A 26,948-nucleotide genomic window follows, 5' to 3' on the forward strand; every position below is an offset into this window, starting at 1 on the left:
GAAAGAAGACACAGTAGGAGAGGTTCTCGTGCATATGTGCAGTGAGCACACTATGACATTTTTTTCTCCCCCGCAATTAGGAAGAATATGGTAAATGGGAGATCGTACTAGGCTTTAAGATGCATAAATCAGACGTACTTTCAAACAAAAGCTGGCCACATGGTTTCTACTTTCCAAGACACTGTGCAGGCCAGGACAAAGAGAAGAGGAGACTACTGTCCAATCATTTTCCAATCATGTCCATCAATGTTCTGGGCTAGAAACATAGTAACTGTTCCGGACTGGCATCTGGTTCCCTCAGAGACCTTACCAGGTAAGGGGCGGGGGCATCCCCTCCCACCCCACCCCCATGCAGGCCAAGTAGGGAGCTGACTCATCCCTCCCCTCCTTCCCCATCTGAAAAGTCACTGAGGCACTTAGAGAACAGAATGTGTCATTTATGGGCTGTTTGTAATCCAGGCGTTTTTACTGTAAAAACTCTCTGTGAACATTTATTTTTGAAAAGAAAGCATTTAATGCACATGAATGAATTAACAGTTTTTAATTAAGAATTCATCCTATTTCATGCAGTGCCCTTTCAAGTTCAGATTTTTACAAAAGTGTCTATTATGTGCCGGGCACACTGCCAGGGACCTGCGGAGTCAACACGCCATAGAATGCAGAGTTATAGGCCGTGTCTACTTACAGTGGCCTGCGGTGAGAGCCAGCAGTTAGTTCAGCGTGCTCTGCCAGTGCCGGGAGCATGGGGGTGGGCTGGCGACACTGGGAATGGGTGTTTTCTGTTGGCCTCCCCAGTACCCAGCCCCACTCCAGCTCTGTCCCCACCCCCGGAGTCCCATGGTGCAGACCCGAGTCCTAATTGTCCCAGGGCAGGTACAGCTTGTTCCAGACTCCCTGACACCCCTCCCACACAAGCCCTTGGCTTCTCAGGGACGCGGGGCAGCTCAGCAGACTCTTCTCCCTCCCCAGCACCCAAGGTCCTGCCTCCTTCCTTCCACACCTGCTCTGCAGCCACACTGGGGTGGAAGCCCCAGGTAGCTGCTCAAGAGGCAGGAGTCGCCAAAAGAACAGAAAGGCATCACGTCCCTTTGCACGCTGGGAAAACGTTCCACAAACGGACTTTGTTCAGCTTGTCAGACTTTGCACATGGTATCGCGAGGAGTTCACTTAATATCACCGTCACACTCAGAAAGACATTTCAGCTTCTGAAGAATAAATCACGAGGGCTAAAATCCACCAGCTTAAAACACAGTCCTTCAGAATACAACAAGGAAGGCCACAGATCCCCAAAACCAGGCTTACCCACAGCCACAATAGACGAATTGTTGAGGTTCTTGGGTAAGCTCGGAAAACTTTCACAGAATACTTGACTTTAAAAATAAATGAAACTTAAGAGAAAACAGTTAGCAAGCATCAAAGGTCCTTTCTTCAGCTTGGCCCTTCCCCTACTTCCAAACAACTGCATTTTATCTAAATGCATTTTAATAAAATGCTTTGTGGCGTCTTATTTGCTATCTCTTCACCTATAATAAAACAGGACTATTGACCATGAAGCTCTGGAGTTGGAAGGGAAAGGGCCTCTTGTGTCAGGGTGTTCTGAACTACATGAATGTACATGATTGTTTTTTTCTTGGCAGGGTCCATGCTGGCGCTTCCCCATCAACTGTGATGAATAATTTTATACTTTATACAATGGCATTTTGTCACAACATCTACAAAGAGTCATCACTGGCTCTCACTTGTGCAGAAGTGATGTAAGCAGCACAGAGGCCTCCCCTTAGATAAGACGCATTCTTGATAGGTCCCTATTCCTCAGGTGCGGTGGGAAATCTCAACTTCCTGTGGAATGGAGAGGGCCGGACACGGTATGTCGTAGATGCTAACATTGAAAACTGACAGCCTTGGGACTTCCCTGGCCGTCCAGTGGTGAAGACTCTGCCTTCCAGGGCAGGCGGGGCAAGTTCAGTCCCTGGCTGGGGAGCTAAGAATCCCACATGCCTTACAGCCACCCCTCACCCCCACAAAAAACCCCATAAAACAGAAGCAATATTGTAACAAATTCAATAAAGACTTAAAAACAAAAAGAGTAGTCCGAATTGGAAAAAAAAAACCCCAAAATAAAAAAACACAAGACAACTGATAGCCAGCTGCCACCACCCTGGTTTGGCTATCTTCCTGGAGCTTCCTTTCCTGTGTCTTAGAATCAGTGAAAAACACCCACACTAACCTTTTTAACCTGGGCTTCCCTGGTGGCTCAGCAATAAAGGACCCATGTGCCAGTGCAGGAGATGCAGGTTGGGTCCCTGGTTGGGAAGATCTCCTGGAGAAGGAAATGGCAACCACTTCCAGTATCCTTGCCTGGGAAGTCCCATGGACAGAGGAGCTCGGTGGGCCATGGGGTCACAATAGTAGGACACAACTGAGTGACTAAACAAGAACAAACCTTCTTTTACAAACGTGGTTTAAAAATGACTTTCTTTTGCAATTTTAAAGAAAAATGAAAAATTCTACTAGCCCATTCTTTCTCCAGTCACTTAAGTATTTAGATAGTGAAGGTGACGTCTGAACACGGGCTGTGCTGTGTGCTGTGCTTAGTCGCTCAGTCGTGTCTGACTCTTTGTGACCCCATGGACGGTAGCCGGGCAGGCTCCTCTGTCCATGTGATTTCCCAGGCAAGAATACTGGAGTGGGTTGTCATTTCCTTCTCCAGGGGATCTTCCAACCCAGCAATCGAACCTGGGTCTTCTGCACTGCAGGCAGATCAGGCAGATTCTTGACCAACTGAGCTACAAGGGAGATGCCCAAACACAAGCTAAGGGCGTCTAAAGCCAAGATGAAGAGTTGTGTGGAGCAAGCGTGTTCCTGCATGGGTGACTGCAGCCCAGCCACAGCATTTAAGTCCTCAATCAGCTGAGTTCTGTCTCAATGTCCAAAGTCATGTTAGAGAAATAGGGTCACGCAGTCCTTCTTTCTTCCTGACATGTACTCTGGCATGTATGCCTGTGCAGGGATCCTGATGCCTCTCATCACACAAAGCTAACTCCCCACCTGGACGGAGATGTGAAGGTTACAGGAAAGGAGGAAGAGCATCTTTGGAGGCACCCAGCATCCGTCCACACCACTGCACAGTAACTGAGGAGATTCCCTATGCCAGGCACACTGCTGTGGAGCACACGGGGAGGACAGGTCCTTACCCCAGTCCTCCAGAGTCAGGAAGGAGGACTCAGAGAGTGAACCAACAGTGACAGGGCAGTGGGACAACCGCCCCATCAGACAGGGCCCAAAGAGCCATGTGGTACCGCACAGGAGACTGCAGTGGTGCAGGCTCCAGGAAGAACCTTCTACAGGAAGTGACCCTGGGATCTAATGACAAAGGAGTTCGCCAAGGAGGCCAGGGGCCAAAGAGACCACAGTGCTTGGAGAGGACCTGGCACGTGGGGAAATGGATATGACGGTGATGGGTGGCTGAGTCACTAAGTCATGTCCGACTCTTGCAACCCATGTGCACTGGACCCCATGTGCACTGGTAGCCCCGTGCACTCAGGCTCCTCTGTCCACTGGATGCTCCAGGGAAGAGTACTGGAGCGCGGTGTCCTTTCCGCTTCCAGGGGATCTTCCACACCCAGGGATCGAACCTGTGTCTCTTGCATTGGCAGGCGAGATTCTTTTTTTTTACCACTGAGCCACCAGGGAAGCCCCAGTTCAGTTCAGTTCAGTCGCTCAGTCGTGTCCAACTCTTTGCGACCCCATGAATCGCAGCACGCCAGGCCTCCCTGTCCATCACCAACTCCCAGAGTTCACCCAGACTCACGTCCATCGAGTCAGTGATGCCATCCAGCCATCTCATCCTCTGTCGTTCCCTTCTCCTCCTGCCCCCAATCCCTCCCAGCATGAGGGTCTTTTCCAATGAGTCAACTCTTCGCATGAGGTGGCCCAAATTTTGGAGTTTCAGCTTTAGCATAATTCCTTCCAAACAAATCCCAGGGCTGATCTCCTTCAGAATGGAATGGTTGGATCTCCTTGCAGTCCAAGGGACTCTCAAGAGTCTTCTTCAACACCACAGTTCAAAGGCATCAATTCTTTGGCCCTCAGCCTTCTTCACAGTCCAACTCTCACATCCATATATGACCACAAGAAAAACCATAACCTTGACTAGACGAACCTTTGTTGGCAAAATTATGTCTGCTTTTAAATATGCTATCTAGGTTGGTCATAACTTTCCTTCCAAGGAGTAAGTGTCTTTTAATTTCATGGCTGCAATCACCACCTGTGGTGATTTTGGAGCCCCAAAAAATAAAGTCTGACACTGTTTCCACTGTTTCCCCATCTATTTCCCATGAAGTGATGGGACCAGATGCCATGATCTTCGTTTTCTGAATGTTGAGCTTTAAGCCAACTTTTTCACTCTCCACTTTCACCTTCATCAAGAGGCTTTTGAGTTCCTCTTCACTTTCTGCCATAAGGGTGGTGTCATCTGCATATCTGAGGTTATTGATATTTCTCCCAGCAATCTTGATTCCAGCTTGTGTTTCTTCCAGTCCAGCATTTCTCATGATACACTCTGCATATAAATTAAATAAGCAGGGTGACAATATACAGCCTTGACGTACTCCTTTTCCTATTTGGAACCAGTCTGTTGTTCCATGTCCAGTTCTAACTGTTGCTTGCTGACCTGCATACAAATTTCTCAAGAGGCAGATCAGGTGGTCTGGTATTCCCATCTCTTTCAGAATTTTCTACAGTTTATTGTGATCTACACAGTCAAAGGCTTTGGCATAGTCAATAAAGCAGAAATAGATGTTTTTCTGGAACTCTCTTGCTTTTTCCATGATCCAGTGCACGTTGGCAATTTGATCTCTGGTTCCTCTGCCTTTTTTAAAACCAGCTTGAACATCAGGAAGTTCATGGTTCACATATTGCTGAAGCCTGGCTTGGAGAATTTTGAGCATTACTTTACTAGCCTGTGAGATGAGTGCAATTGTGTGGTAGTTTGAGCATTCTTTGGCATTGCCTTTCTTTGGGATTGGAATGAAAACTGACCTTTCCCAGTCCTGTGGCCACTGCTGAGTTTTCCAAATTTGCTGGTATATTGAGTGCAGCACTTTCACAGCATCATCTTTCAGGATTTGAAATAGCTCAACTGGAATTCCATCACCTCCACTAGCTTTGTTCATAGTGATGCTTTCTAAGACCCACTTGACTTCACATTCCAGGATGTCTGGCTCTAGGTCAGTGATCACACCATTGTGATTATCTGGGTCATGACCAACATTATACAAATTTGTACATCAAGGATGAGCTGCACACAGGTAATGAGGGAGTGACCCCCAGATGAGGTTGGCTGCTGCTGCTGCTAAGTCGTTTCAGTCATGTCCGACTCTGTGCGACCCCATAGACGGCAGCCCACCCGGCTCCCTCATCCCTGGGATTCTCCAGGCAAGAACACTGGAGTGGGTTGCCATTTCCTTCTCCAATGCATGAAAATTGAAAAGTGAAAGTGAAGTCGCTCAATCGTGTCTGACTCTTAGCGACCCCATGCACTGCAGCCTACCAGGCTCCTCCATCCATGGGATTTTCCAGGCAAGAGTACTGGGAGTGGGGTGCCATTGCCTTCTTCAGATGAGGTTGGCAAGGTCACTAAACAATTCAGAAGGAGCTAGAACAAAAAGGTCTCATTCTACACTATGAACTACACTGATGTTCAGGCCTCTACCGCATCGTACGCTTGGTTATTTTTCTGATACATAAAAGGCACCTAACTTTTCAAAAATGGATGTTTTAAATCACTGTTTTTCAAACCTAACAATGAATGAGAGGTGCCAAGATGTCATCTCTGTAATACTTAATTTTTTTAATGGATCCGGCATAAAAAGAAACCCTTCTTGGGTCTTCATTTTTTTCCACATGCTGTGCCTTTTCTGATTAAAAGTTAGAATCATCTTACTCCTCTGCCATCATCTTCCACTTTTCCATGGAGAGTGGCATGGAAGCACATACACTGCCATATGTAAAACAGAGCCAATGGAAATTTGCTGTATGACTCAGGGGACCCAAACTGGACCTACAGGGGTGGGAAAGGGTGGGAGGTGGGAGGGAGGTACCAGACCGAGGGGACACATGTATACCTATGGCTGATTCATTTTGATGTTTGACAGACAACAACAAAATTCTGTAAACCAATTATCCTTCAATTAAAAAACAAATAAATTTAAAATAAATAAATATTTTAAAAAGAGGAATAAAGTAGGAGTCATATAAAATAAAACTCATAAATATAATGTTTAGAAAAGGAGAAAGAGAAAAGGAACAGTATTAAAGGTTTTCCACTAGTGTTAGTTGCTCAGTCGTGTCCGACTCTTTGCGACCCCATGGACTGTCGCCTACCAGGCTCCTCTGTCCATGGGATTCTCCAGGCAAGAGTACTGGCGTGGGTTGCCATTCCCTTCTTTACGGGATCTTCACCTAAGACAATTGTCAGGCAAGATAAAAACAGGTCTATTGCATGTATCTGTTCACAGAACAAGAATGTTAGGTCTGGAAAACCCTGGGCGTCTCTTCTCAAAGGTTTTTTTGTTTTTGGTGGAGATTTCTGTTTGTTTTAGTTTTTTAACACAAGGTAATCATGATGGTGTGATCACTCACCTAGAGCCAGACATCCTGGAATGTGAAGTCAAGTGGGCCTTAGGGAGCATGACTGTGAACAAAGCTAGTGGAGGTGATGGAATTCCAGTTGAGCTATTTCAAATCCTGAAATATGCTGCTGTGGAAGTGCTGCACTCAATATGCCAGCAAATTTGGAAAACTCAGCAGTGGCCACAGGACTGGAAAAGGTCAATTTTCATTCCAATCCCAAAGAAAGGCAATGCCAAAGAATGCTCAAACTACCACACAATTGCACTCATCTCACAGGCTAGTAAAGTAATGCTCAAAATTCTCCAAGCCAGGCTTCAGCAATACGTGAACCGTGAACTTCCTGATGTTCAAGCCAAATTTAGAAAAGGCAGAGGAACCAGAGATCAAATTGCCAACATCCGCTGGATCATGGAAAAAGCAAGAGAGTTCCAGAAAAACATCTATTTCTGCTTTATTGACTACACGAAAGCCTTTGACTGTGTGGATCACAATAAACTGTGGAAAATTCTGAAAGAGATGGGAATACCAGACCACCTGATCTGCCTCTTGAGAAACCTATATGCAGGTCAGGAATCAAGAGTTAGAACTGGACATGGAACAACAGACTGGTTCCAAATAGGAAAAGGAGTACGTCAAGGCTGTATATTGTCACCCTGCTTATTTAACTTATATGCAGAGTACATCATGAGAAACACTGGGCTGGAAGAAGCACAAGCTGGAATCAAGATTGCCGGGAGAAATATCAATAACCTCAGATATGCAGATGATGCCACCTTTATGGCAGAAAGTGAAGAGGAACTCAAAAGCCTCTTGATGAAAGTGAAAGAGGAGAGTGAAAAAGTTGGCTTAAAGCTCGACCTTCAGAAAATGAAGATCATGGCATCTGGTCCCATCACTTCATGGGAAATAGATGGGGAAACAGTGCAAACAGTGTCAGACTTTCTTTTTCTGGGCTCCAAAATCACCACAGATGGTGACTGCAGCCATGAAATTAAAAGACACTTACTCCTTGGAAGGAAAGTTATGACCAACCTAGATAGCATATTAAAAAGCAGAGATATTACTCTGTCAACAAAGGTCCATCTAGTCAAGGCTATGGTTTTTTCAGTGGTCATGTATGGATGTGAGAGTTGGACTGTGAAGAAAGCTGAGTGCCAAAGAATTGATGCTTTTGAACTATGGTGTTGGAGAAGACTCTTGAGAGTGCCTTGGACTGCAAGGAGATCCAACCAGTCCATTCTAAAGGAGACCAGTCAGTCCTGAATATTCATTGGAAGGACTGATGCTGATGCTGAAACTCCAATACTTTGGCCACCTCATGTGAAGAGCTGACTCATTGGAAAAGACCCTGATGCTGGGGGGGATTGGGGGCAGGAGGAGAAGGGAACGACAGAGGATGAGATGGCTGGATGGCATCACTGACTCGATGGACATGAGTTAGGGTAAACTCCAGGAGTTGGTGATGGACAGGGAGGGCTGGTGTCCTGGGATTCATGGGGTCGCAAAAAGTTGGACACGACTGAGCCATTGAACTGAACTGAATTGAAGACAGAGAGACGAAAGAAGGTAAGAGACTGCCTGGGGACACACAGTTTAGTGGCTTCAAACCAGGATAAAAAGCCATGCCCATATCAGATCTGATAACATATTAAAACCTCTTGGCTCCATAAAGGTAGTTTTTCATTGTTCTGGCAGCTGAGACAGACACTGAGGGCTGTTCTAATCACAAGAGTATCTTTCAGAAGAGTTTATTGATGTTTTGGCCTGTATTTTACATCTTTGAATTCTCATTTCAAATGATCAGGCTAAAACAGTTTGGGGCCCAATTAATGAAAATCATTACTTGATCAGAGAGATACTTCCTCAGAAATCTGACAGTCCAGGGAATAAACCAGACCTGGGGACTGAATACAAATGGGATCAACCACTGGTGAGGGGGTGCACTGTGCTGCCAAACCTGTTCCCGAAGCATGGCAGGAGGTGGACAGAAGGTGAGGATGCTGCGTTGGCATTCTTCTCTCACCTCGGACCCCGTGATGATCAGATCACTTATCAGACTTAAAGCTGGTACAGAAGCATCTTGAGCTGTTTCTCACTTTCTCCTCCTGTCTCTATCACTAGGCGTTTTCCCAGATTCTCCTTCTACTTATTAAAAAAAAACAAACCTGAAACTAAATTATGTCCTTTCAAAACATTCTTCCTATCCTTTGGAGAGTGTATATAGGGAGATTCGATCAAACGTCAGTTTGATCCCTGGGTGGGAAGATCTCCTGGAGAAGGAAATGGTAACCCACTCCAGTATTCTTGCCTGGAGAATGCCATGGACAGAGGAGCCTGGGGGGCAACAGTCCATGGGGTAGCACAGAGTCAGAGATGACTGAGCATGCACGCATGCTGCTATAGGGAGATTCAAATTTTCATTCGAGAGCAATTAATTTTCTCTTATTGGCTAATCTACAGCATAGCTTCAGCTGACCTTCCATCCTTCCTTGTTTAATTTCACTGTGAGTCCATTTTCAAGACACTCATGATGTACTTTGTAAATAAGCTCCTCCGTGCAAAGTGAGACCAGGCAGGAGCTGGGGCGCATCTGGGAGCCTAGACGTCTCCACAGGCCAGAACTGCCTTCCCGCCTGGAACAACAGGCAGAGGTGCCCACATTCAGGAGTGATGCGTGATGGATGTGCTGATCCTGAGCCCTGCCCACGAGTCCAGTGCTCTGCCTTGATAGAGGGGTAGCCTCCTCCCCCGACAGGCTGCATAAACCAGAGACCAATATTCTTAACCTGCTTCCTAAATATGATGTTCAGGCTTGAAGAGACTGTGCACTTAGATTTTCTCAGATTCTGGCATACATAGTAAACACTTAAGGCTGTGGCAGAGAAAGCCCCTTTCTCAACCAGTCTGCCTGTACATGGACGACCTCCCACTGGTCAATGGTGATGCCCCGTGTGGACTGGGTGGGGGAGGGGGGTTTCTCCACTGACTGGGGTGCATGGCTGGTTATTTCTTCTCCAAACCCACCATCCTGTGACCACAACAAGCAGGGGTGTGGCTGTGCTGTGGAGGGAGGGAGCTGGGAGGTGTCAGTCTGCAGACGAAGGTCCTCCTGCAGGAAATTAAGTGGGACAAAACACCAGATTGCCAGCTGCCTCTGAGCTCTTCCTTTTGATAGACTACCTTACTGGTTTTCCAAATGGCTCAGTGGTAAAGAATCCGCCTGCAATGCAGGAGACACGCGTTCGATCCCTGGGTCGGAAAGATCCCCTGGAGAAGGGAATGGCTCCCCACTCCAGTATTCTTGCCTGGGAAATCCCATGGACAGAGGAGCCTGGTGGGCTACAGTCCATGGGGTAGGGCTGCAAAGGGTCATACACAAGTGAGTATACACACATACACACACCTTACAGGGCATCCACGCAGACCCTGCTTTCCTCCAAATTCCACCCATTTCTTAGGAATTCTAGGTAACTGTGCCCATTCTTTACCACAGATCTAAGTTTAAAACATAAATCGTGGCTTCCCTAGAGCTCAGCCATCAACATATACTTGTGGGAGAGGCAGGGCACTGCCCATGAGCCCCTGGACGTGGGCAGGGCCAAGGACTCAGGCCTGCGAGGTGAGTGAGGTTTATGGGACTCTGGTACGTACCTATGATTGAGGAAATGGCATTTATATTTCACAGAGTCGAAACCACCCCTCATTCCTGGTCTCCCTGGTGTCTGATTAGTGCCATTGAGAGTTACCGCAGAGGGACTGGATCACCTGGGGAGTCTTCCTTCATCAGAATAAAATCTCATCTATTTGAGAAAATATGCTTATAACTGCAGAGAGCAGTTAGAAAGCTTTTATTCTCCTTACCAGCCCCGCTGCCACAAAGTGGTCACATGAGTGCTCTTAACAGGCTCTAAGAACCAGGTCTTAACAAAGACAGAAGAGATGTTGTAATTCCAACTCTACTAGATTCAATTCTTCTTCACAGTATGAAAACAACATCCCTTATACTCATCCGGCATTTATGATTTATAAGACACACCCTCGGATACTACCTCTTAGAGCCTTGCCATGACCCTATGACACGGGAAGGACCGTGTAGATCTGTCTACACTGACAACGAAAGAGGCCAAGGCCAAGCTGCCCACTGTACAGGGAGGCCCCGCGGACCCTGTGGCCCTGGCTGGGGCTCCTGCCACCTGGCCACAGTGACTGGGGGTCAGAGGTCACGGCCAGGGCACACTGGGTAAATGCCACTAATGGCCAAACTGCCGTGACTGCCATTTTCAAATGGTGATTTTTAAATATTTTCATATTTTTTAAGTTATTGTTTTAAAATTTTGGATATAGAGCAATAATTTCCAAAATGCGTTTGAACCAGAATAACCTTCTAGCTGAGTTCAATGCATATATCTTAAGGTCAATCTTCCCTAAAGTTTAAGTGTGTTTCAATGTGACACTGTGGAAAATTATCTTCACAAAAATACCAGAAGAAAAGTCGAAAACGTGGATTTAGTGTTTTCCATCACAATAAACTGGAAAATTCTTACAGAGATGGGAATACCAGACCACCTTACCAGCCTCCTGAGAAACCTGTATGCAGGTCAAGAAGCAACAGTTGGAATCAGACATGGAACAACAGACTGGTTCCAGATTGGGAAAGGAGTACGTCAAGGCTGTATGTTGTCACCTTGCTTATTTAACTTATACGCAGAGTACAGAACGTGAAATGCCAGGCTGGATGAGGCACAAGCTGGAATCAAGATTGCCCAAAGAAATATCAATAGCCTCAGATATGCAGATGACACCACCCTTATGCCAGAAAGTGAAGAAGAACTACAGAGCCTCTTGATGAAGGTGAAAGAGGAGAGTGAAAAAGCTGGCTTAAAACTCAACATTAAAAAAACTAAAATCATGGAATCCAGTCCCATCACTTCATGGCAAATAGACAGGGAAAAAAATGGAAGCAGTGACAGACTTTATTTTCTTGGGCTCCAAGAAAATCTGCACCATCACTGCAGATGGTGACTGCACCCGTGAAATTAAAATATGCTTGTTCTTTGGAAGAAAAGCTATGACCAATCAATACAACATATTAAGAAGCAGAGATATTACTTTGCCAACAAAGGTTTTTTCAGTAGTCAAGTATGGATGTGAGAATTGGACCATAAAGAAGGCTGAGTGCCGAGGACCTGAGGCTTTCGAACCCTGGTGTTTGAGAAGACTCTTGAGAGTCCCTTGGATTGCAAGGAGATCCAACCAGTCCATCCTAAAGGAAATCAGTCCTGGGTGTTCATTGGAAGGACTGATGTTGAAGCTGAAACTCCAATATTTTGGCTACTTGCTGCGAAGAGCTGACTCATTTGAAAAGACCCTGATGCTGGGAAAGATTGAAGGTGGGAGGAGAAGGGACGACAGAGGATGAGATGGTTGGACGGCATCACTGACTCAATGGACGAGTGTGAGCAGGCTCTGGGAGTTGGTGAAGGACACAGAAGCCTGGTATTGCAGAGTCAGACACGACTGAGCAACTGAACAGCAACAATGCACTCTCTGAAGGAAGCTTTGCCTCTCTAGGCTCTAACGGGAGAAGGCCCTGCTAGGCTGAGCACACTCTCCAGGTGTTCTCGATGACTTGTCAGGTGGGCAGTTAGATTCCTCTCAGTGATAAAAACAATTAAGACTCAGTCATCTCAAACAACTGGAACTCAAAGTATTTAGGAGGCCCACTGTTATCAGTTCATACTGCTCTGGGGCTTAAGAAATTTCTTAAGACCAGATCTTTACACTCAAGGCACTTATATTCTTGGTGATACTTGTATACAGAGCAATACATAATTAAGTGCTAAACTGAGTAAATACTGCAGAAATTTAGAGAAAGACCAGCTGGAAAGGTCCCAGAATGTTCACTGGGGTTGGCCAGGACTTGAAGGGCAAGAAATGGAGACAGGAGAATTTTCCAGCAGGAGCGATGGCTTGGTTTAGCCAGGAGGGTGTGGCCCACCCATTAAAAACAAACATCTTCCTCACAGTACATTTTAGCAGGACTCATGCAGCAAGAGCCAAGTCATTGGAAAAGACTCTGACACTGGGAAAGAGTGAGGGTAGGAGGAGAAGCAGACACAGAGGATGAGATGGTTGGATGGCATCACCAACTCAACTGACATGAGTTTGAGCAAATTCCCCGAGAAAGTCAAGGACAGAGATCCTGGCAAGCTGCAGTCCATGGGGTCACAAAGAGTCAGACACACTTAGCCACTGAATCAGCATCAACAACATGCAATGCATCTGCTGTGCATGCTCATCTTGAGAATGCCAGCATATCAAGGCGCTCCTTCAGTCCAGGGCTTCTTAGGAGCAATGATAAAGGATGAGGACAGAGATCCATTACTCCAGTGGAGGAAGAGGAGATAACCAGAACCCAGAGAAAGGAAGAGATGGACCCGCTACAAAGGCAGAAGGGTCAAGCCTACCAGAGGTCCTGGGGTCAGACATACAGGGGAAGAAGCCCAGCCCCCAGTAAAGCAGAGGATTAGCAATATTCAAGCATTTTCTGGAAATTAATTTCAAGTTCCTCAAAAGCATTTTAAAATGGATTTCAAAAGCCAGGTTATCTTTGGGATGTCTAATGAGAGCTAGACTCACTCAGAGACCAACACCTAGGGCTGTCCAAGCCCCGAAGGACAAAAGCCTTCCTTCCACCCAGTCCAGGAACAGAAATCTATAGGATGAAACTAACAACAGCATCTGAGAAGCGAGAAAGCTCCACAGCTGCTGGAAGTTTAAGCCATTCCACGGCCATCCTGGGGTGTGCACACCCAGAGTGAAGACCTGGGTGAAGCTTGGAGCCAAACCCTACGGCCGTCTTCACTCCAATGCCTTCTCCTGCTAAGGGCCAGAGAAAGTGGGCTCTTTACCTTTAGAAAGCATCACTACGAACAAAGCCAGTGGAGGTGATGGAATTCCAGTTGAGCTATTCCAAATCCTGAAAGACGATGCTGTGAAAGTGCTGCACTCAATATGCCAGCAAATCAGCAGTGGCCACAGGACTGGAAAAGGTCAGTTTTCATTCCAATCCCAAAGAAAGGCAATGCCAAAGAATGCTCAAACTACCACACAATTGCACTCATCTCACACACTAGTAAAGTAATGCTCAAAATTCTCCAAGCCAGGCTTCAGCAATATGTGAACCGTGAACTTCCAGACGTTCAAGCTGGTTTTAGAAAAGGCAGAGGAACCAGAGATCAAATTGCCAACATCCACTGGATCATGGAAAAAGCAAGAGAGTTCCAGAAAAATATCTATTTCTGCTTTATTGACTATGCCAAAGTCTTTGACTGTGTGGATTACAATAAACTGTGGAAAATTCTGAAAGAGATGGGAATACCAGACCACCTGATCTGCCTCTTGAGAAATTTGTATGCAGGTCAGGAAGCAACAGTTAGAACTGGACATGGAACAACAGACTGCTTCCAAATAGGAAAAGGAGTACATCAAGGCTATATATTGTCACCCTGTTTATTTAACTTATATGCAGAGTGCATCATGAGAAACGCGGGACTGGAAGAAACACAAGCTGGAATCAAGATTGTCGGGAGAAATATCAATAACCTCAGATATGCAGATGACACCACCCTTATGGCAGAAAGTGAAGAGGAACTAAAAAGCCTCTTGATGAAGGTGAAAGTGGGGAGTGAAAAAGTTGGCTTAAAGCTCAACATTCAGAAAATGAAGATCATGGCATCCGGTCCCGTCACTTAATGGGAAATAGATGGGGAAACAGTGGAAACAGTGGCAGACTTTCTTTTTCTGGGCTCCAAAATCACTGCAGATGGTGATTGCAGCCATGAAATTAAAAGACACTTACTCCTTGGAAGGAAAGTTATGACCAACCTAGATAGCATATCTAGAAGCAGAGACATTACTTTGCCAACAAAGGTTCGTCTAGTCAAGGTTATGGTTTTTCCTGTGGTCATGTATGGATGTGAGAGTTGAGCTGTGAAGAAGGCTGAGCGCCGAAATTGATGCTTTTGAACTGTGGTGTTGGAGAAGACTCTTGAGAGTCCCTTGGACTGCAAGGAGATCCAACCAGTCCATTCTGAAGGAGATCAGCCCTGGGATTTCTTTGGAAGGAACGATGCTAAAGCTGAAACTCCAGTACTTTGGCCACCTCATGCGAAGAGTTGACTCATTGGAAAAGATTCTGATGCTGGGAGGGATTGGGGGCAAGAGGAGAAGGGGACGACAGAGGATGAGATGGCTGGATGGCATCACTGACTCGATGGACATAAGTCTGAGTGAACTCCAGGAGTTGGTGATGGACAGGGAGGCCTGGCATGCTGCGATTCATGGGGTCGCAAAGAGTCAGACATGACTGAGCGACTGACCTGATCTGATCTGATCTGATTACCTTTAAGAAAGCACAACTACCCCTTTAGAGTAGACAAAGGAGTCAGTGGGCCAACGTGGGATGGTCCCCACTGCCACAAATGTCACAGAGCTCTTGGCACATTCAAGAAAGTAGGGGGAAAGTGTTAATCAGAGGGAGAAACACTTAAATCAGGCACAGCCCTGGACACAGCAGCCATGTGGGCAGAAGGGAGAAGAGGCATCATAACTCCTGTGTGGTTGGAGCATCTGTTAGCTGTGTGACGACCCCTTCCAGAGGGACTGAGGGCAGAGAGACTGTCCACCACAATGTTTAACCAGAGAGATGGAAGCGGCAGGCGGGAGGGGGAGGTGGGGGCAGGAAAGCCCAGGTTAGTGTTAGCTGCTCAGTCATGTCTCTTTGTGACCCTGTGGACTGTAGCCCACCAGGCTCCTCTGTAAAGGGACAGGCATGGAAATAATCATGTCCCATCTCTTATAGGAGACTTACTGCTTTAAGGAACCCCAGTCTGCTACCTCCAGCTCTGTCAGTGGGTACCGACTCCAATTCTTTGATTTTTTTTTTTTTAAGGAGCAAACGATTCCCTTACACTTTTCCTCAAACCATCAACCACCTCAAATCCTCAATGGAAGGAAAGGGTTGGGACACTATTTAAACATCTGCCCAGCAAGCCTCCTCTTTCCCACTGATGACAAAGAAGCAACTTCAGCCAAGTGTCTAACAGAGCACAGAGCTCAGTCGTTTCAGTCATGTCCAACTCTCTGCGACCCAATGGGCTGCAGCCTGCCAGACTCTGTCCATGGGATGCTCCAGGCAAGAATACTGGAGTGGGTTGGCATTTCCTTTTCCCAGTTTCTAAAAGAGTCACCTTCTAAATCCAGAATTAGGAATTCTACCCACACTGATTTCCTTTTAGTCTCCCTGGAAAGCCCCAGACTTCTGACCAGAAGCTGGATAATCGGTTCAGTTCAGTACAGTTGCTCAGTCCTGTCTGAATCTTTGCAATCCCATGGACCACAGCACGTCAGGCCTCCCTGTCCATCACCAACTCCCAGAGTTTACTCAAACTCATGTCATTGAGTCCACAATGCCATCCAACCATCTCATCCTCTGTCATCCCCTTCTCTTCCTGCCTTCAATCTTTTCCAGCATCAGGGTCTTTTCCAATGAGTCACTTCTTCACATCAGGTGGCCAGAGTATTGGAGTTTCAGCTTCAACATCAGTCCTTCCAATGAATATTCAGGACTGATTTCCTTCAGGATGGACTGGTTGCATCTCCTTGCTGACCACAGGACTCTCAAGAGTCTTCTCCAACACCACAGTTCAAAAGTATCAATTTTTTGGTGCTCAGCTTTCTTTATAGTCCAACTCTCACATCCATACCTGACTCTGGAAAAACCATAGCTTTGACTAGATGGACCTTTGTTGGCAAAGTAATGTCTCTGCTTTTGAATATGCTATCTAGGTTGGTCATAACTTTTCTTCCAAGGAGTAAGCGTCTTTTAATTTCATGGCTGCGGTCACCATCTGTGGTGATTTTGGAGCCTCCCAAAATAAAGTCTGTCACTGTTTCCAGTGTTTCCCCATCTATTTGCCATGAAGTGATGGGACTGGATGCTATGATCTTAGTTTCCTGAGTGTTGAGTTTTAAGCCAACCTTTTCACTCTCCTCTTTCACTTGCATCAAGAGGCTCTTTAGTTCTTTTTAGCTTTCTGCCATAAGGGTTGTATCATCTGCATATATGAGGTTATTGATATTTCTCCTGGAAATCTTGATTCCAGTTTGTGCTTCATCCAGTCCAGCATTTCTCATGATGTACTGTGCATGTTGGGGGCCAGACTGAGGTACTCCGCCCATGGCAAAGGTCATGAGGACGGAGGCTTGACATACGCAAAGGCAGGATCGAGCCTCAGGAGTCCCCCTGGAAATCCTTGAGCATCTACCCCCGTAACCGGAGCCTGCCTACTTTACTACTTTGTGCTCACCTACACCTCTGACTTTATGGGGGGCTGTCCCCCACCACCTCTTTCAGAGAAGGAGTTAACTTAGAGCTCCAGTTAATAATAATTCCTGGGTGTGATAAGAGTGTTTTAACCTACAAACTCCTCTGAAGGTTCTCTGGCCTGCCTGACAGGCTTGTCCAGCCACATGTGATCGCTCACAGCCTCCCAACCGTGAGAGGCACAAGATGCTTTAAACCTTCTAAAAACAGGTTCCTTAGAAAAGTTAGAAAACTATTAGTATAAGCATAATGGGCTGATTAGAAATTGTGTTGGTGAAGGGTTTTTCATTTGTTGAGCCAATGTTTGTTGCTAAGTCTCCATATCCCCTGCCCTTACACACATTAATGAATATATAGAAGAAATAAGTATTAACCTTTGATATTAATCACGTTAGACCTTAGGCTAAGTAAATTCTTTCCTTAACTAAAACCCACTATACCCTCACCCTGTAGGAATGTAACTTTATTTGGGTGGCGTCTGTTTTGAGAATAATCACCCCTGGAGAAATAAGTGTCCTGGTTGACTGACCGCTGTCACAAGGAGAGGGTCATAAATTGTCAGCAGGCCCCCTGGCCAGAAGATGATGTAACACCCCTAAGACCTCTGTATACATTTGTATGAAGCACCTGACTTTGATAAAAGTCAGGACTGCTGACCCCGCGTGACTTTTGCGTAACATCTCAGTGTATAAAAGTAGACCATGGAAAATAAAGAATTGGGATCAGTTTCTCAAAATACTGGTCTCCCCATGTCTCTCTCTCTCTCACTCTGGCTGAGTCTCCATCTGGAGCACGGAACCCACCATGCTTACTAATTATGCCTGGGCTTCTAGGATCCGACCGGGGAGGCCTCAGTGTCTCCTCTCCTTCGGGAGAACTGAAGGACACCTGCGGCCTACGTAAGTGGTGCAAACTTCTTGTCTTGAAGTTTTATTGGTCTCCCGCGTAAACCAAGCTACTCAGCCTCTTTTCTCCACTGAATTTTCCTACTGAGCTATCCTCATCCTATTACTCTTTATATCTTTGATAAAATATTTAAATAAATAGGTCGCCGACGCCATCCCCGCTTCGAATACCCTGGATCAGCCAGGGCTGGACCCCGGCATGTGCATATAAATTAAATAAGCAGGGTGACAATAGACAGCCTTGATGTAACTCCTTTCCCAATTTGAAACCAGTCTGTTGTTCCATGTCCAGTTCTAACTGTTGTTTCTTGACCTGCATACAGATTTCTCAGGAGGCATGTAAGGTGGTCTGGTATTCCCATCTCTTTCAGAATTTTCCATAGTTTGTGGTGATCCACACAGTCAAAGGCTTTCGTGTAGTCAATAAAGCAGAAGTAGATGTTTTTCTGGAACTCTCTTGCTTTTTCAATGATCCAACGGATGTTGGCAATTTGATCTCTGGTTCCTCTGCCTTTTCTAAATCTAGCTTGAACATCTGGAAGTTCACTGTTCACATACTGTTGAAGCCTAGCTTGGAGAATTTTGAACATTACTTTGCTAGTGTGTGAGATGAATGCAATTGTGCAGGAGTTTGAGCATTCTTTGGCATTGGAATGAAAACTGACCAACCAAGCTGGATAATCACCAGAGAATTAATCCCTTCTTTCTTTCTCCCTTGCCTGGCTTAGGAAGTCTGTACCCTGCAGTAATGCAGTTCTGACTACAGCCCTGGGGCTTCCCTGGTGGCTCAAATGGTAAACAATCTGCTTATAATGCAGGAGACCATGATTCCATCTCTGGGTGTGACGATGCCCTGGAGAAGGGAATGGCAACCCACTCCAGTATTCTCGCCTGGAGATTCCCAGGGACAGAGGAGCCTGGTGGGCTCCAGTCCCATGGGGCTGTGAAGAGTGGGACATGACTGAGCGACACTAACTAACCTGGGCTTTCCTGCTCTGCTCCCATCAGCTTCAGTTCCGTCTGGTTAAACCAGTCTCGTGGCCCATAATCCCTCTAGAAGCAGCTGCACACACCTGACAGATGCGCCTCCTCCCTCCTCCTGGTTTAAGCGCTCACTCCTGACTAGCACTGCCTGATGGATCCCGTCCTGCCGGCCTGCCTGCAGTCCACACACTGAGGGGCTGCTGAAGCGGGCTGACTCTGAGAGATCCGATTCAGACATCCTCCAGGTCCTCATCCCGCCACTAGTATAAAACTGAAGTCCATGGCAGGACACACAGGATCCTCCATTCGGACTCCTGCCTGCCAGCCTCTATAGCCTTGTTCAGAGCTCTCTCAGCACCCGTGTCCTCTAGACGTGCTGCCTTCCACAGTCTCACACACCTGGAACCCCCTACTCAGCCCTCAAGTCTCGGTTCAAAGCCAACCAGGACTTCCCAGATAGCCCCAGACACTCCTCTACTCACTGAGCTTCACCCAGAACCTCACAGTTGCACTGCAATCATCTTTGTGCACAGCTGTCCTTCCCCTCGATTATAAGCTCTCAGGTTATCAATATTTGCTGAGATGAATCAGTGAATGGATGAGACAGGCTTATCTGAAGGCAGAGATTTGGGGACACTGGCGTGTGGGTGACTGGTATGGTCATGGAGAAAAATAGATCACCCAGAAGGAACAAAATGGACCTCATGACGAGAGGAGTAAGGTTAGTGAAGTGAAGTCGCTCAGTCGTGTCCGACTCTTTGCAACCCCATGGACTACCAGGCTACCAGGCTCCTCTGTCCATGGGGTTTTCCAGGCAATAGCACTGGAGTGGATTGCCATTTCCTTCTCCAGGGGATCTTCCTGACCCAGGGATCGAACCCAGGTCTCCTGCATTGTAGACAGACGCTTTACCATCTGAGCCACCAGGGAAGTGTTAGAAACCAGCAAAGGAAAGATAAACCCTTAGAGAATGACAAACCTGTATCCCAGAGCCTAAGGGAGAGGAGCGTCAAGACAGAACAGCTTATACTGAGCTTGTCCTGCGCAGTGTAAAATAATAGTTAGTGCATTTTTATACTCAATTAAGGAAGTCCAGGTATAAACCTTACAAAGTTATGCAGATGGAAGCTAAACTGTAGATTCACAGCTGTGTTTCCATTAAGGTAAGTTTCGATCACGTCTCAGTGTTGGTCCTAGGATTGGATTTTGTCAGCACAGGGCTTCCTTTACCATGTTGTTGGAAAAATCTGTTCTCCCTTACTAATTTTTCTACATGCAGTTCCGTTTCAACTTGGAGCTACTCTTGTCACACCTAAGGTAGAAGATTTCTTCAGATTTGGTTTTCCAGACACACAGAGATGTAAATTTACCCCAATTACAGGTTTTTACAGGACCGATATTAAGCCCTTGTACGTGAAAGAGACTGTACATAAAAGAGACTGGAAAGAATGATTGGATTTCTTAACATTTAAATCCGTAAGTTAGGGTGCCTGGTATGATAACTGTCACTTGCCCCCCAGCAAATGCAGAGCCTACAGAAACACTGCTGATGGGGGTAGCAGTTTCTCAGTGGAGTCCCTATGAGCCCATGACATGACAGACAGCTCCTGCCCACTGGTCAGAGTTGGCCCAGTGACCTGGCATCGCCTCAAGGTAGCACGTTCAACCTGACTTGCCCACAGACTCATGTCTTCATGTCTGCTGTGCTCCGTGTGTATTCAGCAGAGCAGCTGTCTGTTGGGAGGACAGTGACAGGAAGCTCAGTCTGGCGCTCTGTGACGCACTAGAGGGGTGGAGCGGGGAGGGGAGGCTCAGGAGGGAGTGGATGTATTAATATGTATCATTATGGCTGATTTGCATTGTTGTAAGCAGAGACACAACACTGTAAAAATTAAATAACAAAATAAGCTACAAGGATATACTGTAAAATATGGGAACACAATCAAATTTTACAATAACTACAGATGAAGCACAACCTTTAAAAAAGTGTGAATCATTGTATTGTATACCTGTACTTTATATAATAGTGTACAACTATGCTGCTGCTGCTGCTAAGTCACTTCAGTCGTGTCCGACTCTGTGTGACCCCATAGACAGCCTCCTACCAGGCTCCTCTGTTTCTGGGATTCTCCAGGCAAGAACACTGGAGTGGGTTGCCATTTCCTTCTCCAATGCATGAAAAGTGAAAAGTGAAAGTGAAGTCGCTCAGTCGTGTCCGACTCTTAGCGACCTCACGGACTGTAGCCCACCAGGCTCCTCCGTCCATGGGATTTTCCAGGCAAGAGTACTGAGTGGGGTGCCATAGTGTACAACTATACTTTAATAAAAAAAGAGGACAACGAACAGAAACAAAATAGTCAAAATGTGACCACTCCACTGCTTTACTGTCTCCGTTCTTCCTGTACTAATGAATTGTGAATGCAAGTTTTCTTAAGCTCTTTTTTAAAATTAGTTCTTTGGCTGCATTGGGTCTTAGCTGCAGCCCATGGCATCTTCCATCTTGTGTGCTGCACTCGGGATCTTTAGTTGGAGCATGTGGACTCTCAGCTGCAACGTGTGGGATCTAGTTCCCTGGACAAGAGAGTGAAGCTAAGGCCCTCCCACGTTGGGAGCAAGGAGTCTCACCCACTGGACCACCACGGAAGTCCTATTTTAAGCTGTTAATTTCACACATGCATACTAAGACCATTTCAGATTAAAGAGGAGAACTGAGTTATACGACACACTGGTTCCAGATTCCCCACTGCCACGGATGACCTCCGGTTACACACCCTTTGTCGAACTGCCCTGTGAATCCTGGGGTTTAGGAAGATAAAATGGCAGCAGTTTGTCTGTCACAGGCTCCTGTTTCAAAGTCCTTAGGTGATGTCCCATATTTATCAAGAATATGATGAAATCCAAACTCCTCTGCCCCAGCTCCCGATCCCATCACACCAGACCTTTCCTCGTGTACGGTCAGATGACCTTTCTTGGGCTCCCTCCTAAGGCACCAAGTCACAAACCTAGTGACTTAGAACACACCCCTGTTATCTTTCGATCCTGCAGGTGAAAAGTTCCACATGGTCAGGACGGGCTAAGCAAGGAACTGGCAGGGGGTGGGGGAGGGACATCCGTGTCCTCACCTTCACCAGCTTCCATAGGCTGTCCCGCCCCCACCTCCCTCCTCGTTCCCTGGCCCTTCCATCTTCAAGGGCAGCAATGGCCAGCGAGTCTTCCTCACACGCATCTGACACTGAGTGGGCTTCCCTGGTGGCTCAGCAGTAAAGAAGCTGTCTGAAATACAGGAGATGTAGGAGACTCAGGTTCAGTCCCTGGGTTGGGAAGATCCCTGGAGAAGGGAATGGCAACCCACTCCAGTATTCTTGCCTGGGAAATCCCATGGACAGAAGAGCCTGGTGGGCTCCAGTCCATGGTGAAGTCTCTCAGTCGTGTCTGACTCTTTGCGACCCCGTGGACTGTAGCCCACCAGGCTCCTCTGTCCATGGGATTCTCCAGGCAAGAATACTGAAGTGGGATGCCATTTCCTTCTTCAGGGGATCTTCCCGACCCAGGGATTGAACCTGGGTCTTCTGCATTGAAGGCAGACGCTTCACCCTCTGAGCCACCAGGTCCATGCGGTCGCAAAAAAGTCAAACGTGACTGAGCATGCACACACACACACACACACACACTCTGCTTCTCTCTTCCACTTGTAAGCACACTTGTGATGACATGGGGCCCACTGGATAACTCAGAACAATGTCTCCATCTCCAGACCCTCCATCTAATCACACCTGCAAAGTCCAGAAGTGGACATCTTGGGCAGGGAGGGAGGGCATTGGCTTAACTACCATCATGGTGGTCTGTCTGTCTGGAGAGCCCACTTCCGGCCAGAAGACGCCTATCCAATTCCTCAGGCATTCCTATTATTATCACTATTATCATGAAGCCTCCTCCCCTCCACCCCAAGGGCCTCCTTCCTGCACATTTTCCGTTCCTGGTTCAGATGCCTCTTGGGCAGCACTTACCTTGTTATTTGTGCTCAAGCCTGTCTCTCTGACTAGATTGTGAATCACCATGTCTTACTCACTTCTGCAGCCTTAGGGGCTTGACTATAAAGATGGTGGGGAGAAAAAATGAATGTGATGTTTTAAAGAGTAAAGACCTCAGGTAGAGGCAAGACCAATAAACACACAGGGCTTCTGTGCTGAGTATAACTTAGAAACTAGTTCTGACAGCTCTTCACTGGTCCTTATCACATCATCAACCAAGCCCTTTAATCCTTTAACTATTCCAGGGAGGTTTTCCAGCAAACTTAAAATCAACCATTTGCATCTAAGGCTGTTTCTAACTTTATAATTTTATTTATTTATTTTTTGGCTGTGGTGGATCTTCATTGCTGCACAAGCTTTTCTCTAGTTGCAGCGAACAGGCTTCTCATTGCAGAGGTTTCTCATGTTGCAAAGCACAGGCTCTAGGGCACATGGGTTTCAGCAGTTGTGGAGCACAGGCTCAGGTGCCGCACAGCACGTGTGATTCTCCCAGATCAGGGATCGAACTTGTGTCTCCTGCAAGCCACGTGTGATTCTCCCAGATCAGGGATCAAACTCATGTCTCCTGCAAGCCACGTGTGATTCTCCCAGATCAGGGATCAAACTCGTGTCTCCTCCAAGGCACGTGTAATTCTCCCAGATCAGGGATCGAACTCGTGTCTCCTCCAAGGCACGTGTGATTCTCCCAGATCAGGGATCGAACTCGTGTCTCCTGCAAGGCACGTGTGATTCTCCCAGATCAGGGATCGAACTCGTGTCTCCTGCACTGGCAAGCAGATTCTTTACCAGTGAGCTACCAGGGAAGCCCTTCTCTAACTTTTCTGTGATTTGCCACAGATCACAAAGTTCTGTCAAATGTCCTCCTGGGCTTGGCTAGAAAAGGGCGAGCCACACACCAAATACTTGGTTAGATGCTGCATTGGGGAATTATTATCTGCACTACTTCTGCCCAAGGAGAAGGAATGGCAACCCACTCCAGTATTCTTGCCTGAGAAATCCCATGGACAGAGAAGGAGCCTGGGGAACTACAGTCCACAGGGTCACAGAGTCGGACACAAGTTAGTGACTGGGCACATACACTACTTCTGAATTCTAAGAAATGATTCTTGACCAAATCTGACTACTGTGTTGTGGGTTAAAAGCAACTTCGCCACAATAATTATTTGGTATTAGGAAGCAGCCTGAGAACACGAGTCCCATCATACCAGGTAAGCTTTACATGTATGTAATATACACAGGAGATTTTGAACTGGATGTACTTCTACAGAAAGGGGAAGCACATTTTCTCAATATCTGACTTGGTTCTTTCTCAAACTTCTAAAATTTTCTACAAACACATTAAGAAAAATGTTTAGGAGCAATGAACACCACCAACCAAACTTTTTGACTAAAATGAAGAATTGCAGGTCTAATTTGCAGAAAGAGTCAGCATGTTGCTGTTCTTGTGGTCTGGACACTTGCAACCTGTTTTCCCATTTTTCCCATTCCATGCCATGAAGCAAGTAATTCAATGTCAACTTGCTATGGAGTCAAATGCTCTTGTTATTAAATCTCAGTCACCTACAGGCAGGGCACACAGCCCGCATGGGGAAATGGTTTAGAGCATCTGGAATGAGAGCTGGCACCATCTCACCCATGAACAAACATTAAAAGCTATTCACAACCAATGAAAAGCAAATGCACCTCAAAAGTCTACTAGAATCTATAAAGAGCACAAAGCAGATGTTTTGTAACACGCTTAATAAATAAAACAACTGTATCCACTAAGTGGTGCTTTTGGCCACCAGCTTGAGAATCAGAACTTTAGTTAGAGGCAGAACTATTCCCCACTGGAATAAGGATTGTTTTCCTTGCTCCCGAAATCCAGTAACCATAAGGGTAGTAATGGTGCCAAATGTTTCAAGAACCAGCAAAAACTGTGGTGGGACCTACAAACTGCATTTGTCATGAAAATTATAAGCCCAGTAGAACTACATTGTTCTAACTTACTCCTTTCTGAAAACATTTTTTCCCCCATCTTCCATTTCATCCTGAACAATTTTACTATGTTCAGCATAGTAGCAACTGAGAAAACATGTTTCATTTAGAAACAAAAGTGAGAAAACTTTATAAAAAAAAAACACTGTGCTTCTGCCACACTACCGGTATTTCCAAGTTCTTATACGTATAAAATACCGCACAATAAAGATGGCTACAGTAACCCAACTTCTGAAAAACAATGACAATTCAACCATAACAGATTATTTTCTACACTGTGAGCAGATAGTGCGCACCTACAAACATTTTGTTTTTCCTTTTTGCTAGTTTTCTTTATAAATCTTGCAGGCTCAAGTTTTTCTCTTTTTTTGGACTGGAAGGCGGATTAATGGTCGAGCTTAAAATAAATCGGCTTTGCAATTACTCTGTTTTTTAAGCCTATGAAGCACGTTTTCCCATTCCACGCCATGAAGCAATTCGATGTCAACTTGCTATGGAGTCAAATGCGACAAACTCCGGGAGCTCCAGCGGAGGCGGCGGCTCCCTGAGCGCATAGCTCCCCGCTTTCCTGCGGCACCAGGATGCGCCGCCAGCACTCGGGGCTGCGGGGCCCAGGACAGTGCACACCCCCCATCCCGGTCACTAAGGTCCGGTGACCCGGGCAGCCGGAATCGGCGAAGGCCCCACCGTGGCTTGACGTCCCCTTTCCTCCGAGACCTGCCGGCTCCTCGGCTGCGCGCGGTGCACACCGTGCTCCTCGCCATGGGAGGGCTACGACACGAGCCTGGGACGCGATGTCCCCACACCGCTGCTCTGGGATCCCGCAACATCTTGCGACCCTGGAGCCCACTGCGGGGACCCGGGCGCCTCCCAGAGCGCAGCCCCATTCGCGGGCTCCTCCAGCCCCAGCACCCCAAAGTTGGGCGGCCGCTACCGCGGCGACTCGGCCACCACGCGGTGCAGGGCTCCCCACCGCCCGCGCCCCGCCCGCCGGCGCCCAGCTAACCCGGCTAACCTGACGCCGCCTCGCCACTCCGGCGGCTGCCGTGCGCTCCTCGCCATGGCCAGCCCGGGAGCCACGCCGTGTCGACGCCCGCAGCCTCTCGGCGGCTGTCCCTGCCCCCGCGCCGGCTGATGTGCGGGCTGCGGAGCCTCCCGGAGCCCAGCCTCCCAGAGCAGAGCGGAGCGGAGCGGAACCCAGCGGCCGGGCGGAGCATGCCCAGTGCGCGCGCCGCGGCGCCGCCGGGTCTTCGCTGCAGCGCGGCGGGGCGGGGCGACCGGCGGGGCTGGGGGCGGTGGGCAGGCCCGCGGGGGAGGGACCAGGGCTGGGAGGTGGGGCGTGGCCCCTAGGTCCTAGCGGACCCCCGGCGGGACCCCGCGCCCGGCCGTCCCGGTCCAGTGCCGGCTCCGTGCGGCCTTGGCAGTCCCGGGGGAGTCCCGGGCTCCCGCCCTCAAGGCTGGGGACCCGCGTTGGACACGCGACGCTGCACCGCTCCTGCACCTACCCTTGCAGGGACCCTGTGCGGCCGCGAGGAGCCGCAGGAGCGGGACGTCAACCGGCGGCTTCTGAGCCGGAGCTCGGGATTCTAGACCTCCTTCTAGACTACTTGTACTTTCTAAGTTTTCTCTAGTGACCACTGCGGGGCTTTTTCAGTAAGAAAGACAGATTTTCCAAGGCGCCTGCAGAAGTTGAGCGGCCCGGCCTCGCTCTGCAAGCTCGCCTCTTTGCAGACCCGCCGGACCCCGCTATGCGGGGACCCGGACCAGGCTCCTTCTAGGGCCGCCCCCGCCGCGGCGGCCACGCCCAGACACGCCCACATCAGCTTCCCGGGTCCCGCCCCCAGGGCTGCGGCGAAAACCCGGCGCGGCGGACTTCTCACGGCGCCGCGGGGGCCGACGTTCGCCGGGCTGGAGCCCCACGAGGGCAGGCTGACCCTGCTCGGCTCTCCCCACGCCGCTCTCTCCCCGTCCCCTGTGAGCCTCGCGGGCGAGCGTCCCGACTCCCGCCGCGGCCCGGCCGCAGAAGCGGGT

The 26,948-nt window shown here is 47.8% G+C and overlaps 1 protein-coding gene across 1 annotated transcript in view; it reads right to left on the bottom strand.

The window, feature by feature from the left end:
• The window catches only part of MFAP3L (microfibril associated protein 3 like), a 52,341-nt gene extending 26,246 nt beyond the window's left edge, over positions 1-26,095 (bottom strand). Inside the window, exon 1 of the mRNA XM_005209798.5 lies at positions 25,933-26,095. The gene's annotated coding sequence lies outside the window, so the exon portion shown is untranslated. The remainder of the gene's footprint in view (positions 1-25,932) is intronic.
• Between the last annotated feature and the right edge of the window lie 853 nt (positions 26,096-26,948).

This window comes from Bos taurus, chromosome 8, assembly GCF_002263795.3.
Source record: "Bos taurus isolate L1 Dominette 01449 registration number 42190680 breed Hereford chromosome 8, ARS-UCD2.0, whole genome shotgun sequence".
In the NCBI taxonomy this organism is placed as follows: domain Eukaryota; kingdom Metazoa; phylum Chordata; class Mammalia; order Artiodactyla; family Bovidae; genus Bos; species Bos taurus.